Raw genomic sequence first — 17,513 nt, forward strand, 5'->3', positions numbered from 1 at the left:
TCTTGAGCAAGCTGCTAGTGACTTTAAGAGCAAGTTACTAATCTTTTCAGTGTGCAAACTATGGTTCAAAGACTTGCCATCTGTTTTGGGGACACAGTTTTATTGGAACACAGCCACGCCCATTAGTTTAAGTATTGTCTATGGCTGCTTTCACATTATGGCAGCAGATCTGAGTAGTTGTGACACAGACTTAATGGCCCACAATCTCTAAAGTAACTAATCTCTGTCCCATTTTAGAAAAAGTTTACTGACCTTAGCATTAGAGCCTCAGCTTTTTATCTGTAAAATACAAGTGATAGCACCCATATCACTGGTTTGCTGCTAGGATACTTACTGTGCTATACATGTGTGAAAACCTTTAGTACAGTGCTTAGCACATAGCCATTACACAACAAATGCTTGTTAAATTGGAATTTAAAATTTCCATCCCCTCTTAATGGTTGATTTAAAAACTAAACTATTTTCTTTTTAACCTTACTTTTATAGGGTGAAACAATTATCTGTCAAAAAGCAAAATTTCACATTTTCCCTTTTAAAAAACTCTGTTATTTGCTTAGTCATCATGACTTTGTCAAACAATATAACCTTTATGCTTCTTTGTCATAAATAATTAAAGTAATAATAGGATATTTTAAACTCTCTGGCTGATGCAGTGCTGAACTCCACAGACTTGATACAAATAGAAAGGAAATAGTAGAATATTTCCCAGTTTTTAAATGGTAAAGACCATAATTTTCTTTAAACAGCAGCAACCATAAAAGCCTATAAGTTAAAATTATTGGTGGTTCTTTCTTGAATGACACTGTTAAAGATATAGGAGTATATTTTATTTCTGTTCTTGATGATTAGAAATATATCGTGTGAAAAATGAAATGATAATTTGGAAACAAAAATAAATAGGAATATTCTACTTAAGAGACTGTTCCAGCAACTGCATGCTGTGTACACTGTAATTCTTAGCTACTCATGCCTATTATGGCAAGTAAGTACATAAGGAGAGGCAAGTCACCAGGAAGTATTCCCTCCTTGTAGAACTGCTTTTATTAAATTGTTCTCTACTGCGATCATCAGTACATCCTACAATGAAGTAATATATAAGAACATTATTGAACACATCCTGTCTGATCTTAGGACAATAATCATTGTACTAATCCTGATAAATTGCTGTTTCTAAGTTATGAACCATGTGCATTGAGGAACTGATCAGGTTTCCATTTTCCCATGAACTTGATAGAATTCTCAGGGCCACATTTATGACTCAATTGTGGCAATCATGAGTCTTCATGATGTACATTTTGCATTTTAGTATTCTTCCTGGTTGCATTTTATGTCCTTTGTTTCTTCTTTTTGCTCTGCTTTTATCTGCGCTAAGTATTTTATGTAACTTTGCAAGCCACATTCAATCTTTTCTGGAACAAGATTGGGTATAAATAGATAGGTAATTGGGAAGTAAGTGGGTAGGTTATTTCCCTAAAGTGCTAATATGTCTATTTGGTTCTCTCCTTGAAATACCTTATAAATAACACAACAAAATAACTCTCAGCTTAACACTTGATATATTTTACAATTTGAAGAGAAAGATTTAGTTATATTAGTTGCTTGGATCCCTACACCATACAAAAAGATTAAAATAATTCTGCAACTGATCCTCTGACTTCTCTAAAGTAAGCCTGTGATTTCAATACCAAATTTTCTTTTAAATATCAACAAGAAGGAATGCTTATGGTCTGTATTTAAACCATTCAGTCATACTAATTTTATTTGCTTGATAAAGATTATTGGAATTGGTTGCATTTTAAAAAGCTTTACAAGTGGAACTACAAAAATATATATGTTTCTAAATACATGACAAACCTTATTTATTAATTAAATAGGTATGTATTGAGCACTATGTGTCAAATACTGTTTGCAGAACTGTGGATACAGCAGTGAACAAGACAGAACTCTTTCCTCATGATACTTCTAAGAACAGCCATATCATAGCAGGGGAGTCTAAGAGTTGAGAAACAAATGGAGCAAATTTATAGTAACATTATCTTATTGATTCTGATCTATGTAGTATAATACTAAAAAATGCATGGTATTTTAAAAGAGATTTGTTGCCTACCAGGAGAGAAATCATAGAACCCTCATCTGGTTTTGGAGATAGGGTCAGGTAGATCAAGAAGGTGAATTTGACTCATATTGGCTTGATTCCCCTGAAAAGCCATTGGCCTGGAAGTGGCATCATGAACTTTTTCTTTAAGTAGGGGACTCACACTTCACTGGAGGGTGACTACAAAGACAGAATGGAAAATTAACACTGGTAGAAACAAGTATATCCTAGAGTGGGTCAAGGTTGAGGAAACACCTATAAGCAAGGAGTAAAGATAGAAATTGGGGCTAAAGTTTAGTCTAACAGGAGTTAGAGATTGCCAGAGGTTAAAATAGGGCTGTGGCATCAGAAATTGCCGATTGTTAAAAAACAAAACAAAGCCCTTGCACTTATTCATAGTCCACCTGGTGTTTCATGTCTTCTTCCTTTTATTAAACCTGCTTTTCTGTCAGGAATTCTTTTCTCCTCTATCCTTCTAAACTCAGCGAGGCATCATCTTCTCCAGAACCTTCTGTGGTAATCCAGGTTGAATGAGATGCTCTTTATGGGTTCTCATACTACTCTGTACTTACCTCTATTATTTCTTTCACTATCTTACATATGAAATTCTCCTTTGAAGTGTCTGTAGCTCTCATTAGACTAAGAAGTTCTTTGATGGTCTGGACCATAACTTATTTCACTCTCCTTAATGCCACCTACTTTAGGTGTTAAATGATTTACTGAGTTAAACTGAACTGAATCAGGCAAGCAATAAAAAACCAGGGAACGTGAGGGCACTATAAATATCATGGATCACATACTCAAATACCCTCAGGGACTGACAGATAATATAAATAAATAAGCACATGCTCTGTTTAAGGGGAACAACTAGTCCAATCCAGATGGTTGTTACCATGTAGGATTGCAGCCCCATATTGCCAGACTGGAGGTTTTGGAGAAGCCAGAAGTCTCCATTTTTTAATATAAACATTCCTATCTTAGATCCTAGTGGCAATAAATTCAGTTTAAAGATTCTTTGGGGGCCAAAAAACCTGGCTCTTTCTGGCATGGGACCACCAATGTGTCTCTGCTGGTGATATCTGGTGATATTTCAACCAGGATTTTTTGCTGCAAACTATAAAAAACAACTATAGATATCTGATACAAAAAAAGGTAAGAAAAAAATAAATATATTGGAAGGCTATAAGAGTAGGGATAGACAAAGAATTGGAGGAATAACTAAATTACCAGATTTGAGGCAGGACAGAGCCTGGGTAGTGCTAAGGAATCTTGGAGGCAAAAACTAATGGGTACTGGAGTAGCTGGACTCCATCAGGCTTCTATCTGTGCCAAGTAACCATGACTTAAATTACTGGTAGGGTTGCCAGACTTAGCAAATAAAAACACTGGACACAAAGTTAAATTTGAATTTCAGATAAACAACCAATAATTTTTAGTATGTCCCATGCAATATTTTATTTTAACAATCCTAATACCAGTAACCAGAGTCTGACTTGCTTAATTTGGGTCACACACCTATCTTTAGCTCCCTAAGTGAAACATCAAGGAACACTGCAAGTCATGGAAGAGGAATAGATTTCTAAAAGAAAATCTGGGTCTTCAACCACAGGAAAGGGCAAGGAATGTTAGGATGTCGAAATGGACCATTCCCTTCCTTCTCATTCTCTCTCCTTCTTTCATCATGACAATTTATAAAATAATAATATTTTATAATAAAATAATAATAATTTATAAAATTAGTAAATACTCATTGAACAATCTACCCTAGCCACTAGGACAAGCACTATTCTAAGTACTAGGAAAACAGCATGAACAAAACAGACACAGATTTATATCTTTTCCAAGTCAATTCTCTCTCCATTCTGTTTCACAGAAAAGAAAATCACACATTCTTTGACCCACCTTAAGAGAGGAGTATAGTAACTTTCAATAAGCTGCAGAAACTTGCTTTTGTCCCACTATCAAAGCAGGTCCTGGGCCTATTTTTGCTGCCTTCCAGACTTCTAGAGACAAAGGTCAGATCTCAGTGCACTGTGTCCCTAATAACAAATGGCTCTCTGGGTGTTCTTGTTGAACCCCTCTCCCCAACCGTCTCTCAATCCCTAGACTTGCTTTGAGGGGGCTGGAGCCACCCATCAATCTTATTGAAGGAAGAGGGGCTGGGGCTCAAAAGATGGATTTTGCCAAAGAAAATTCCTCACAAAATCCTCTTTCTCACCTGCACTCTCTTTCATCACCCTTTTGTAAATAAGATTTTATTTTTAGTGTTGTAAAACCAGCTTTTGGCTGGCTGTTTCCTGCAAATCTCTGCATATGGTCAGTCTCTAGAGCTATCTCAGTATTTTATGCAACATTTTTGGTCTGCACTCTAAACCAGGATGCCTGGGTTTAAACCGGAATCTGAGACCCATGACAATAGCTGTGAGACATTGAACAAGTTACTTGGCCTTTTTGTGCCTCAGTTTCCTCACCTAAAGAATGGAGTTTATAGAAATTCCTGCCTCATGTCTTTATCATGAGTTTTAAAATATGAAAAGTTCTTAGAACAGAGCCTGGCCCATTGTAAGCCATTGTTATTTTATAGCCTTTTTCTGGGTCTCATTTGAAACTTCCAAATTAGCATCTTGTTGCTTTATTCTATTCCCTCTTAACCTTTTTATTCTCCTGTCCTTAGACTGATTGGGATTCAAATCCATCCAAGTCATTCATCCATACCTAGGCTTCTGCTGCTGATGACATTCTCACACATAAAAGATTTTTCCTCTTTTCTGCTATGTACAGTTCATATAATTATGAAAAATGAGGCTTTTCATCAAATTTTTCCTAAGCTGTCTGAAAAATCAACTTCTAAACTATTACCAAGCAAGAAAGAGAGAATGGTAATCATTTTTCTTTTTTAGTGGCAGCTAGAAATTAGAGCTTTCTGGAGGAGGAATTTAGTAGTAACTGTCAATGCTGGTTTCTTTATTTTGTCTTTTAAGCAGGTAATTTTTCAGTGATAGTGAGTGACACTTTTGAAGTTAAGGTAATTATTTCCTACTATGTTGATGATGGCTGTGAATAATACTCCATTCTCAATTTGTGGCATAGTCAAGGAAACATATCTTTTTAAAATTGCTTTTCTCTGGTTTTTCAAGGGTTATAATAGTTGAACTCTGAGTTCACAATAAGATCGTTGGAATCATAATTCAAATAATGTGAAACTGTACCACTGATTTCTTGATGCAAGACCTCTTAAATAACAACATAACAAAATTCAACATCTTACCTACTTAGTAGATTTTGGTTGCCAGAAGAGTACTTAGCATCTTTCCTTACTGAAGGTCTTGGAATCTTTGAATATTCTCCAGTGGAGATCAAGGCAGCTTGTAATTCACAGACTTTAGGTAGGTTTTGTGAGCAGAAAAATTCCCAGCTATAAAAAAAAGCAGGAAAACAAATCCTCTAAGGAATTAGAACCTCACCTATCTCAGCAAAAAGAGATTAAAGCTCTTTTTGTGAAACAGTTCTTCACATAGTAAAAAAGATTAGCCAAAAGATTTTTTTCTGAATTGGTTTTTATTAACTAAATAAGTAGTTTTATGAATTCTTCTTTTCTTACTTCTTTGAATTTAGTTGGTTGTTTGACTTAATCAAATCTATCAGCTGTTTTGCATTATGAGAACCAACAATTCCTGAATGTATTCCATTAGATGCTGATCTGATGGGATATTCATTCATTCAGTCTTTATTTATTGAGCACCTGCTATGTGTCAGGGATAGTTATGCGGGATAAAGATGCAAACAAAACAGAAAAGATCTATGCTCACATCTAGTAGGGCAGAGGTGAAATAAACAAATAAACAAATAATTCTACATTTTCATGTAGTGAATAGTACTATGAAAAAGAATAAGATGAGGTAAGAGTCTGAAGGACAGAGAAGGAGCTTATTGTTTTAGATGCGATGTTTTATATATTAATAGAAAGGTAAAAACTTTCTGAGAAAGTGATACCTGAGTAGCAATCAGAACAGGGTGAATGTGAAAGGCATAGAAATATCTGGGGAAGAACAGCACAGGCAGAAGAATAGCAATGGGAAGGGTCCTAAGGCAAAAGAGTGGTTGACATATTCCAGAGACAAGGTGGTCAATGTGGCCCAGGGAGGCATATGTGAGGCAGGTGTTGGTGGAGGAGAGACCAGATTGTGTAGGACTTTGTGGACGTCGGTCAGAACTCTGATTTCCATGCTGAGCTGATGTGAAGCCACTGGAGATATTTGAGTGTGTGTGTGTGTGTGTGTGTGTGTGTGTGTGTGTGTGTGACATAATTTACTTTATGCTTTAAAAAAGATCCCTTGATCATTAAATTAAAAACATACGGTAGGTTGGGAGTGAGGGGTAGGATATTAATAGTATTTTTTATTCTTAAGGCTTCTGTAGTCAAAAAAGTTTTGGAAACACTACATTAAACAAAGGTAAGAATTAATGGATTCTTAATTCTTAATTAATGGATTCTTAATTCTTTTGTTTTCGGGGAAAAAGAAAAGGGAGATTAGATGTACAAAGGAGCAGAGTGAAATAACCCGCATCCTTGGGCCCAGTGAGGCTTCCTGCCTTTCCTCAGGAGGTAGAGTCTGGAGCAAACAGAATGAGCACAATGCTGTGGTGCGAGGGCTTCGGAATCAGGCATGCAGCTGTGGAATCCTGACTTTGCCACTTCCTAGGTGTGGGGCTGCCAGTTGTTGTTTTTTTTTTTTTTACATTTTGAGCCTCTATTTTCTCTTCTAATAAAGAGGTGGTGATAGCTCCTTGATGGGGGCTGTTGTGTAGACCATTCAAGATGATACATATGCAACTCATTTGTCTCTCTCCCTGGGTGGAATCTTGTTTTCACCAGTGTGCCAACTGTGAAGCAAAACTTCACTCTTTACATTCACTAGAGAGAAACCACTCCAAATGTCAGTGAACAATGTGTATTTTACTAAAGATTTGGGGGTACAGTTGAGGTGGGCATTCATGTGGTAAAGGACGTAGCATGTCACTCCAAAACTCGCAGTTACTAGTTATCTTTCGCTGAGTGGGTAGACACTGCTAACTGTAACATTATATCCATACATCCCTTCTTCCTTTTAGCAACAGAAGCCTCCAACTTTTAGCTGAGAATATAGCTGCCCAGCTAGAGGTTGCATAATTTTGGCCTCACGTGCATCCAGGTGTGACTAAGTAACCAAGCCAGGCCCGTGGGGTATGAATAGCAATGATATGTGCAATACCTGGGTCATCTTCTCTTGAGTTAAAGCTGCTTGTCTTGGACTCTTTTTCCTATTTCCTGTGACCTAAAGAATACTGACAACCCAAACCACCTTAGAAACAACGATTCATCCCTGAACTATTAAGTGCTAGCAAAATAAACCACCTCATTTAAGCCATTATATTTTGAGGTCTTCTTGTTAGAGCAGCTTAGTCTATATTCTAATTATACATAGACCAGTTCTCAGTCTCAGATCTCTCTCTCTCCTCTTATCCTCCAGGGCCTAACTTTCTGGGCTACAGTCTCTCCCTTCCCGGATCTAATGCTCCCATCTCACTCCCTTTCACTCCTTCTCATGCAGTTCAATTTAACTTTTTTCTATTCCCTTCAAACATCTGTCCCCCATGCATCGCTTTTTTTTTTCTCTCTTTCTTTTTTTCTGTATACAAGAGGCTCTCCAGTCACTGGGGTGTATCTTCTTCAGAAAGTAGAAGAGAATTATAAATCACAAATGATATTTTCCCATGTTACCCATGGAAAACCCTCAAATAGAACCTGGTAGGTAACAGGTGCTCAGTGATGGGTTGTTCCATTTCCCATTTAGGCCTTTGTCTTCTCCAGGAGTTGACACTAGTTCTGGGACAAACTGGGAAGATTTAAAGATCTACTGTGGTGCTATAACCCTGCTATAGATCAAAACTGGGCCCTGGGAAAGATCCAGATCAGTGATAACCTAAGCCAGGTTTAGACATCTTAGGAATGCTTTGGGTCAAAGAGAACCTTCTCAGTGAATCCGAAACCTGGCTGATAATCTAAAGGTTAAATAATGTATAGATTCCAGGGTCCCACCACTGGAAAATCTGATTCTGTAGGTTTGCTGCAGGGTCAGGAAATTAGTGTTATTAGCAACCATATCAGGTAATTTTTTTTTTTTTTTTTTTTTTTCGGTACGCGGACCTCTCACTGTTGTGGCCTCTCCCGTTGTGGAGCACAGGCTCCGGACGCGCAGGCTCAGCAGCCATGGCTCACGGGCCCAGCCGCTCCGCAGCATGTGGGATCCTCCCAGACTGGGGCACGAACCCGTGTCCCCTGCATTGGCAGGTGGACTCTCAACCACTGCGCCACCAGGGAAGCCCCATATCAGGTAATTTTGATGCAGCCATTTAGCTGGTGCATGGACTAAAACTTTAGATATCATGAATCTAGGACTTTGCAAAACTTTAGGTAGTTCAGGTAATGCTCATTTCCACTACCTTTCCCCCCCTAACTCTCAGCTTCCCTGATAACACTAGAAAAGATTAAACTGATAATTCAGGCATAGGATAAGGAGCCTTAAATTTTTCCAACCACTTCAAACTATGGGCCAGATTCCACTCTCAAGTTTAGTCACATATGGCCAAGGACTACAATGGGTTTTGAGCACATCCAAGTAAGTATCACAATTTGGCTTGGTACACATATAAAAATCGCCAATGCGCAGTGGTTGAGAGTCCGCCTGCCGATGCAGGGGACGCAGGTTTGTGCCCCGATTCGGGAGGATCCCACATGCCGCGGAGCGGCTGGGCCCGTGAGCCATGGCCGCTGAGCCTGCGCGTCCGGAGCCTGTGCTCCGCAACGGGAGAGGCCACAACAGTGAGAGGCCCGATTAGCTAAAAAATAAATAAATAAAAAATAAAATAAAAATCGCCAATGAAAGACAAAGGGAGAAGAACAGGAAATGGGAACACATCTGTTTGGAGGCCCAGCTACCTGATATGTTAGCTTTGGCAAACCTTGTATACTTTGTCCTGCCAAAGAAGCTGCTGACAAGGAAAATTGAAACACTGACTTCATATGGCTGGGATCAGTACCAGTAATGCCACTGTACATATTATTAGGCCTTCAAAACAGTTCCGGAGGTTGATCTGGGGCTCAACTTGGCAGCTCTGAGCCACACAGATCATTACCTACAATGGAAATTATGCACGTTTATTATCGAGATGATTTATTTTGAAAATGTTCATGGCCTAGAGCTCTAGAACTTGCATACAGAGAATAAATTCAACATTTAAACTAAATGCAGCAACTTCCAAACAGAAAAATGGGTAGTAAAATTTCAGAGTCCAAACATTATGCAGCAGATGCTAAAGGTCAGAAGAATGTATTAAAGGGAAAAGTGCCAGGGATCAGGGAATCAGAGGCAAGGAAAAGGCCTTTGGAGGCCCTCTTTCCCATCCTCTTCGAGGACAGGGATGCCCTCCAAGTCGTCTCCCATTGCTGACCATCTCCCTCACAGTGAAGACGATGGGAGGAGAAGCTGGAGGCTGCAGAGACAATGTTCAGGGGCCTTCACCACAAGACCAGGTACATGGGATTTTATTCTCTTTGTATATTTTAGTTTTAAGGAACATCAAGAAACACCATTTATAATGTAGAAAGTCTGGGATTTAATTACATTTAACTTAACGGAAGCACTTATACAACCTTCTGATACTACTTTTGGATGTAGTTGTATTGAACTGTCATGAAAACAAGAGTTATTATTCAAAAGGCTCATCCTCTAGATTAGCACAATGGATTATGCAACTTGCCAAGATGTCAGGCATGAGTAAGAAATTACTCGCTCCTGTTTTGACAGAAATATATTCAAGCACTTTGGATTATCTTCTGGGCCTCAAGTGTTCAGAGAATCCAACACTTGTCAAGAGATCCGTGCCAATTCAAATTATCCTGTTAGCCCGTTTTTGTGACATAGTAGGAGGTCTCAGTTTGGGCAGGAGGAGGGAAAACATATTTGTGTTCTACATATCTGATGAGCATTTCTTCTGGACAATTCTATAATGTAGACTTTCTTATCTTTATCCCATTCCTCTTGTTTTTCTTCCCTCCCTCACCCTGGATCATGCAACTCATTCCCTAGCAAGTTTCCAGTACTAAGGCTTATTGAACCCCTACTTTGTATCAGGTTTTGTACTTGGAAAGTCACACACATACATTTATTTAATACTTTAAACACCTCTAAGTAAATGATATTATTCCCATTTTATAGGTGGAAGAAATTATTACTGAGAAAGGATATTAACTTGATCAAAATAATGAAACTAGCCAATGTTAGAGCTGGAATTTGAATCTATGTCTTCTAATTCCAATCCAGTGGTATTTCCATTATGTTATGCTGCTCTTCCATCATTGAAAACAAACACTTGGAAGTTAAGCACTTGGACTTTTGAAGTAAATGAATTCCAGAGCATATCTGAATTCAACTCAATAGAAATGTCATTTGATGAAAGGATTGATATACACAGACCATAGAGTATGGTACTAAATTCAAGTCATTTTGTTTCATGCCAATTAAGAAGTTTCAGTGAAAAGAACTGCACGAAGTCTGAACCTGAGAGAGCATACTCAACTCCCCAGGGGACAATGACACAAAATAAAAAACTTACCTTTACCAACTGGTACCCATGCTAACATGGTCTTAGAAATCCATGTTATGATGGAGCCTCTCAGGTAAAACAGTATTTCCCCCAGTTATAAATTTATTTTAATGGGGAAAGAAATACATTTGTAGTTGTAACACCTGCTATTGAGCTCTTGCTCTGACCTTTAAAAGCTATGTAGTTCTGGCAAATCTCAGCACCTCTAAGCCACTGTTTAGAGTTCCCTGTAAAATGGGCATTTATAACACTAGCCAGGCCAGTCCTCCTATCCACATTCAATGCTAGATTATACACTCTTTGGATTAGGGACTGTGTTTCTGTGTGTCTAGAAGAGTACTTGGCACAAAGGAGGGATCAATTCTTCATTGAATTTATGAAGTTAAAGTAAGTTAATGAATATGAAAGTAACTTGGAAACTATAAAGAGAGTTCAAAGTAATTATTATTTTTTTAAATAAACTACTTATTTTAGAATAGTTTTAGATTTACTAAAAAAAACTGTGAAGATAGTAAATAGAGTTCTCATATACCTCCACCCAGTTTCTTCTATTATTAAATCTTACACAGGCATGGTACATTTATTACAATTAATGAGCCAATACATTATTATTAACTAAAGTCCGCATTTTATTAATATTTTCTTAGTTGTTATGTAATGTCCTTTTTCTTGTTCCTTGTTCTAGGATCTAACCCCATGGTACTGCATTTTGCCATTATGACTCTTTAGGCTCCTTTTGACTGTGACAGTTCTTAGACTTTGCTTATTTTTGATGACCTTGACAGCTTTAGGAAGGAATGGGTGAGTATTTTGCAGAATGTCCCTCAATTGGGATTTGTTATAATTAGATTGCAGTTATGTGTTTCGAGGAGGAAGGCTGAAGAGGTGAAGTGTCATCTTCATCACCTCATATCAAGGGTACATACTATCAACGCGACCCGTCCCTGTTGGTGTTAACCTCGAGCACCTGGCTGATGTAGTGTTTGTCAGGTTTTGCCACGGTGAAGTTACTTTTTTTTTTCCCGTGGCGGAGCACAGGCTCCGGACGCGCAGGCTCAGCGGCCATGGCTCACGGGTCTAGCCGCTCCGCAGCATGTGGGATCTTCCCGGACCGGGGCACGAGCCCACGTCCACTGCATCGGCAGGCGGACTCTCAACCACTGCGCCACCAGGGAAGCCCTGAAGTTACTTATTTTTTATCCCCTTTCCATACTGTGTTCTTTGGAAGGAAGTCTCTATGAGCAGCCCATACTTAAGTAGTTGGGTGTTATGTTCCATGTCCTTGAGGGTGGAGTATTGACATAATTTATTTGGAATTCTTCTTCATGGGAGATTTGTCTACTCACCCCCACTTATTTATTTATTCAATCATTTATTTATATCAACATAGACTATGGATATTTATTTTATACTTTGGGCTATGATCCAGTACTATTTATTGTGTTGCTCAAATGTAATTGTAAATTTTACTATTAATATTATTACCAAGCAAAATCTATAGTGGACTAGTATTCTGCTGAATTTTATTTGGTAGCCAGAAAGCTGATGGTGAAGTTCAAGATTTGTGTCTATTTTGTTCATTTCTGTACCTAGTGCATGGCTCATGTGCCTTATTAATACTTTTTGAATTAATATCTGAAATACAGTACTGAGTTACAACTGTCATTGATTATAAAGATCATGGGTAAAGAGATTTGTTGTTGCAGGATTTATATCCACGATCACAAATGTTTGGTAGCCATTGAAACAACTTGCAGATTTATCGCTGGACTCCCAAATGTCCTTTCCTGACCACACCACACTCTCTCATAATTGCAGCTGGAGCAGAAAATGTTACCCTCAGTGAACATCCACTGGGGGTACCATAGAGAAACATCACATGTAACACTGAGAAGGTTCATATATTCTATGAAATTCTCTGTTAACATAAAATGACCAGTATGGTTCTCCCCAGCTAGGCTCCAAAGTGGAGTGCAATCACATGGTTGAAATAGCAAGAAGCCTGTGAGAAGAAAGTAAAGCCCTGCTTCTTATCTGCCTTCAAAACTCCCTTCATCTATCACTTAGAAGCACTCAGTTTGAATTTGGAGTGGGCGCCTTTGACTGTGTACCCTGCTCTGCTCTGTTAGAAAATGAATCTTGAAGTTCCAACTAGTGCCAGTAGAACAACACAGGCATCAAGTTAAGTGGACTCCATCCCTCTGGTGCTGCTCCACATGGATATTTGTCTACAGTCAGGGACAAGTCCAAGTGTTGGCTTTAATTTATAGTGTCTGGCGGTTTCTACTGCTGGGATCTTAGCCAAAGCCAAGCTCTCTCCCTCTGTCTGTCTTTATCCATCTCATTCCTCAGTTAATATTTTGAAGTATTCTTCATGAATCCCTAAATGTGCCTTTTGGAACTTCACTATGATCCTCCCAACATCTGTTACACATTATTTCTAAATCATGATTTTGCCAAATTCTAGTTCTTTCTGGAGCAGAAAAATGTGGAGTTGAGTTCTAATTGCATCATTCTTGGGCCAGTCATTAAAACTCTGTGAGCTAATGTCCTTATCTGCATGGAAGATAAAATAATACCTACTTGAACAAGATGGTATGGTGAGGATTAGAATTGATTATATAAAAGGTATTAGCCTACTGCAGGGGCTAAGTAAGTGGTAAATATTTGTTTATTTAAAGGTGCACAGGGAACTCTTCTCATAGAATAAATGAAATAATACACTAATAAGGAAACCAAGTGGGAAAAGGTATTAGAAAATGATTCTGAAGGAATTATACACATCCCTCATTGATGGGAGGTTGAGCAGGTTATTGTGCTGATTTGGCCAGTTTGTATTTATTACTTGAATGCCATTTGTCTGATCATGGCTGGGAACAGTCCAATTAATGAATTCTCTGGGACAGAGGACAATTGAAGGAGCTGAGACCAGGAACTCAACTCACCCCCAAATATGGGTCAATAATGGGAATAATAGATTTGATTTTGGAGTTCACCTCAAACCCTGAAATGAATGGAAGCAGGCAACAGAGGCATCGGGGTGGGGGTAGCGGCTGTGTTCAAGGACAGACAGTGAGCCAAAAAACCAAATCTGGAACACAGGGATATATAAAGGAATATAGAATACAAGGGAAGGAGCAAGGCAAAGTCAAGAACCAAATCTAGTGGTGGTGGAACCGGTCAGGTGACCAAGAGCAGAACTGGAGTCTTGGTATAAAAAGGATTGACTAAGGATTTGCTCTAATTCTAGCCAGTTTCTAAAATAAGCTATCATTTTTAGGGGGTGCATTTGATCAGTTTCCTTTTTCCATACCATTGCATCTGCAAACCTATTCTATTGGCTTGTTTTTCTCCTGCTCTTGAATGAAATTTAAATAGGTTCCATGGCTTCCATGCTAGTTCTAAAGTGTAACATGAAGAGTCTTAATTTTTAAGATAATAAACTGTCCAATCTAACCTAATGTTAGAATTTCAAAGCTTCCTTCAATTTAAAACTTCTACACTCCATGCCAACCCACCTGTTGGGCTCAACTCTGGCTAGTGACCTGCAGTGGAGGAGAGGGCATGGTTAGCTGCTTCTCCACCTTTTCCCAAGACTGCCTGGCTGCTTTCTGCTCTCATTCATAATTCTATATCAAAGGCTGGAAGGGAAGGGAAGAGCTGCAGCACAGAGGAGAAAAGGAGAGGGAGCTTCAGATAAGTATACTTTCATCCATCACTTATGCCTTCCAGGATGTCAGCTACCTAATCATTCTTTCTTGATTGGTGCTTCTGTGAGTATTTGGACGTGTTCTCCTCCTCTGGGGGTCTCTCCAGCAGTTCTCTTGATGTAGGCAATTCCTCCACAGGCTGGCTGCTCTGTATTGTACCTGGGATCAACATATCCCCCTGGGAGTTTACAGGATATTCAAGCCCTGCTCCCGTCATAGGGTCCACATCAGTCACATTGTTAGGGAAGTGTAGACAGCTCCAAGGGAAGCCCATTTTACTGCAGACTGTGTATCCCTGGCCAGCCTCCCACATTTAGACCTTGATTTTTCTGGAGATCTGTTGCTAAGTCTTAGAGTGGCTCCTTTGAAATCACCCTCATATGGCTTGAGAAGGGCAGTGGCAGTGAAGTCTGGCAACAATCTCACAACTCTCCTCTAAGGAAATCATCTCCGTGGCTCTTTAAACCAACTTTATCACATCCTTCCCCTTTATATATCCTGGAGATGAGCACTGGGCTCAGCGTCACAAAACTGGAGTCAGAGTCTCTCGGCAGCTCATGCATAGATGGTCAGGTGCTTATTGCTCTTGGTGTCTGGAGGTTGGCCAGCGTTCCAAGACCACAAGAAAAGTCACATCTAACATCTGGTTACCCAACCAGAAGCCTCTCTAAAGAATTTTCTTCTTGTGCTGCAGTCTTAGCTGCTGTTCTTGCACTTCCCTGTGGGGATGTTCAAGGGGCTTCACAGCTTCTCACACACAGTCTAAACTTCTCCTGAGAAGTCATTACAGCTTCATGGTTAAAAGGACATGGTTTACTTTTAATGTTCAGTTAATAAACTGTGCCCTTTATTTCTTGGTACAAACTGTTTAGATCTCTCTGTGCCATACTTTCAACATTTTTGAATGGCATGATACTTAATGGATTTTTGTGAAGATTAAATGAAACACTGGTTGTAAAGTACTGACCACAGTTCTTTGGAAAATTTGACTTCATGAAATAGATCAGCCTGTTTAAAGGAAGGCTCTTTTTGTGAGGATCTAGGGAGAATTAAAGCAGGGTTCATTTTATGTACTGGAGGTCTTGGCTCAAGAGTACCCTTCTCTAGTAGAACAGAAGCAAAGTCATATTGGTATATGTATGGTTCAGATAGTATGTTCTGGTGAAAAATCAAAATAAAGCAGAGATATTTTGACAAATAAGCTTGCTTTATGATATATATATATATATATATATATATATATATTTAGTGTTTGTGTGTGTATATATATACATATATATAAAATTGTATAATACAATTATATATAATACTACAACCAAATATATATGGTTTTGTTTTTTTTTTTTTTTTTTTTTTGCGGTATGCGGGCCTCTCACTGTTGTGGCCTCCCCCGTTGCGGAGCACAGGCTCCGGATGCGCAGGCCCAGCGGCCATGGCTCACGGGCCCAGCCGCTCCGCGGCATATGGGATCCTCCCAGACCGGGGCACGAACCCGTATCCCCTGCATCGGCAGGCGGACTCTCAACCACTGCGCCACCAGGGAGGCCCCTATATATGGTTTTAAATGATCAAATCTTGTCTCTCTACATTTGATGAAGTGTTTGAAGCAATGATAACTAAATGCTGCAAGGCTGCCCCTCTGGGACCTAGTAGGAAATTACCCTGGGAAAACATGGCCTGTGGTTAAATGCATCTGAGTTGAGAGACTGAGAGAAAAGCTTCAGTGTTCATATTTTCATCACAGTTGCTGTACCAACTGTACTTTTTCTTCAGATTCAGTCTTTATCTCATCTTTAAGAATATTCTATGAGATTTTGCTAAGTAGACTGCACAGTTTCACATAATTTCTAAAGAAGCCCCATCAATAAACCCTGTCACCGTAACTCTAATAGTCATGAATGTGGCTTAATAAACTCCATTTTAAGAAGGCTTGCCCAACAGCCCTCTGTACCCTCTTCTCTGTTATCAGCAGATACACCTAAAATAACCTAGCATGGACTTTCAAGTTCTTTTTTAAGAATCCAATTCTCAGCATTCATTATTTTTACTCTCTAGTTTTTGAGGTATTAGTCTAAATGTATGGAAACCAGTTGCATTTAAGAATGGTCTAAAAGGCCATTCATTAGACCTCAAGGAGTATTTAGACACCCACCTATGATCCAGTTGAGAAATTATATAGCTAAAAGGTTAGAATAGAGCTAATGGATCCAAATCAGTTCTTTGAGTGTGGAAACATTGACTACAGAGTTCAATTTGGTATATTACTGTAATCTGTAAGAAAGAATTAACATAGTAAAATTGGTCCAAAATCTTTTTTTAACAGATACGTTTTGAGTTACCACCTTCCTTCTTATGAACGGGATTTTCTTAATGGGCAACACCAGTGCTCTAAAAGGAACCCTTAATGGTAGGGACAATTGTGGGACTGAATTCACATTTACATGTGTATGTGATCCAGGCTTTCAACTAAATATTGCAACACTAGCTTATCCTGTAATATGGTTGAACTCCAATCCTCCTGAGTTATTTAAACCCAGGTAGTTGAAACACTTCTGTTTTTTCAATATTTTCTTTTGACATTAGTTATCTTCTATGAGAGGTCCAGAGATAGTCCTAGAAAAGACAGAGCCTGGAACAAACCACATCTTTGCTCCCTTTCACAACCTCCCTCATAGTATAAACTTGTCTAGTACAGGGGCAAGTGGTTAAAAATATCTTCGGAATCTGAAAAACAGGGAAGAAGTCCAAAAACATGAAGGCTGAGAGAAGTGGAAATCAGGAGAGGAATTCTCATCACCTTGTCTGTGATGGGTATGTGGAAGGGTGAGCTATAGAGTGGATGGATGGATAGATCTGCCTTTCCCCACATCCTCAAGTCTACCCTAACAGGTCAGGTAACATTTAGGATGTGTCCTCTTATCAAAGAGGCTGGACACAACTATTCTAATTAATCAGAAAAACAAAAGGAGCATAACCGTCCTTGGGGAAAAAAAACAAAAGACCTGTCTGAGTCTGAAGTCCTATTTGGCTATTTAGTGATTGTGTGAGCTATGAGAAAATTC

The 17,513-nt window shown here is 38.9% G+C and overlaps 1 protein-coding gene across 1 annotated transcript in view; it reads right to left on the bottom strand.

Annotated features, from left to right (window-relative positions):
• Positions 1-17,513, bottom strand: part of TRHR (thyrotropin releasing hormone receptor) — a 116,313-nt gene that overhangs the window by 67,797 nt on the left and 31,003 nt on the right. The window contains exon 2 of the mRNA XM_082601430.1: positions 5,364-5,510. The gene's annotated coding sequence lies outside the window, so the exon portion shown is untranslated. The remainder of the gene's footprint in view (positions 1-5,363; positions 5,511-17,513) is intronic.

This window comes from Mesoplodon mirus, assembly GCF_964341445.2.
Source record: "Mesoplodon mirus genome assembly, chromosome: 16".
In the NCBI taxonomy this organism is placed as follows: Eukaryota; Metazoa; Chordata; class Mammalia; order Artiodactyla; family Ziphiidae; genus Mesoplodon; species Mesoplodon mirus.